This window comes from Sinocyclocheilus grahami, unplaced genomic scaffold (assembly GCF_001515645.1).
Source record: "Sinocyclocheilus grahami isolate Dianchi unplaced genomic scaffold, SAMN03320097.WGS_v1.1 scaffold9112.1, whole genome shotgun sequence".
In the NCBI taxonomy this organism is placed as follows: domain Eukaryota; kingdom Metazoa; phylum Chordata; class Actinopteri; order Cypriniformes; family Cyprinidae; genus Sinocyclocheilus; species Sinocyclocheilus grahami.
In genome coordinates, this window is record NW_015512405.1 from 5,914 (window position 1) to 7,393 (window position 1,480).

The window sequence follows — 1,480 nt, forward strand, 5'->3', positions numbered from 1 at the left end:
GTGGAGAGCTGATGTTAAGCATTGAGAAGAATTGCTTATAAAACTAGATTTCATTACCTTTCCACTCTCTCAGCTCCCTCTCTGTTTTCATTCTGAATTGGCACTAATATTGTAACTCTTCTTTTAGTTCTTTGATTTCTTTTAACTCCTCAATCTCTTCATGACTGAAGATCTCTTACATGGCTGAGGAGACAGAGGACTTTATACTTGATTTCTCCAGCACTCCCACAGGTCTTAGTTCCTGAAATACAATAGCAGTTATTATGTATTCTAAACTATAAAGATAATAGTTAATAAATAAATAAAGTAGATTACTGCTCACCATTATTTGAGCGCTTGTTTCACCACAGCCATCATCTTCTGTTGAATTATATTGTTGGTCTTCTTTGTTTAGTTGTTACCAGTGCATATTCCTGAAAATAGCAATCACAGACTAAAAAAAATGTCAATTTCCACACATTAATGTCACACTACTGAACATAAATGCAGGTGTACAGTGCTGTGAAAAAAATCCTGATTTATTCTATTTTTGTGTATATCTAGTATATTGTCAGATATATTTTTAATAACTTTACAGTGATACAAAGAAAAATAATGATGCAAACATAATTCACTTCTGCTGTGAAGCAGCTCTAAACAGTAAAAAGTGTCATTGTTCAGTTGAAATCAGTGTTGACTCATCTAGCAAAACAGTGTTGACTCATCTAGCTCAGTTCAGTCCTCATCCAATAGTGTCAGTGGAGTCAGATCAATAATATTGCTGAATATTATGTGTCCCCAAATAAGTAAGCCAAAAGTCGACAGTGGTAAGGAACCCAATCACCAGCAGGTGACAGAATGGAGAGAAAAAACCTTGGGAGAAAGTATGTTTAGTTTAGGAATCAGTTCCCCTCTGGCCAACAAATGAACATGGTGTGATTATGATTCAGGCTGCATCACACTTTAGTGTGAAATATACAGGACTGTAGGCCTACAAGTAGCTGGAGTTATTAATCTCATTTAAATACGATCTAAAATCAGGTTTACATTTGTGGCTAAATAGAATGTGAGTGACCTTTAATGCATTTCCAGAAATAAAGACTCACCAACATCTGTTGAGTGCCTTCTCACTTTCTCTCTACTCTCTTTACTATAATGCTTCCTCTGTTGCAAAGAGGGGTACACTGTACGCTGAACACTTTTCAATGATTTTTCCCCTTATGTCAATTAGGGGTTGACGCTCTCCTAGAAAACAAACAAACAACTACGCAGTATATTCAGTGCAAGTTTATTCATTCCATTATTATAAATGATGTACTGATGCTATTGGAATGAGAACTGAACTGAGCTGGACAATGACATGACTAATTTCTACAGATCTGCTTATAACAAATTGCTGAGCCATAGCATAATAATAATAATGCATCTATACACAGGGTTGTCACTAGTTGGATTTAGATGTTTTATTAGAATAGATTTTATAATATAATTATAACTTGTT

The 1,480-nt window shown here is 34.8% G+C and overlaps 1 long non-coding RNA gene across 1 annotated transcript; it reads right to left on the reverse strand.

Annotated features, from left to right (window-relative positions):
• Positions 1 to 21: 21 nt before the first annotated feature.
• On the reverse strand, positions 22 to 1,428 carry LOC107578150 (uncharacterized). Its single transcript, XR_001608315.1, has 3 exons — positions 1,086 to 1,428; positions 323 to 413; positions 22 to 241 (listed from the first exon to the last, which is right to left on the reverse strand). It is a non-coding gene; the product is annotated as an uncharacterized lncRNA (long non-coding RNA).
• Positions 1,429 to 1,480: the final 52 nt, after the last annotated feature.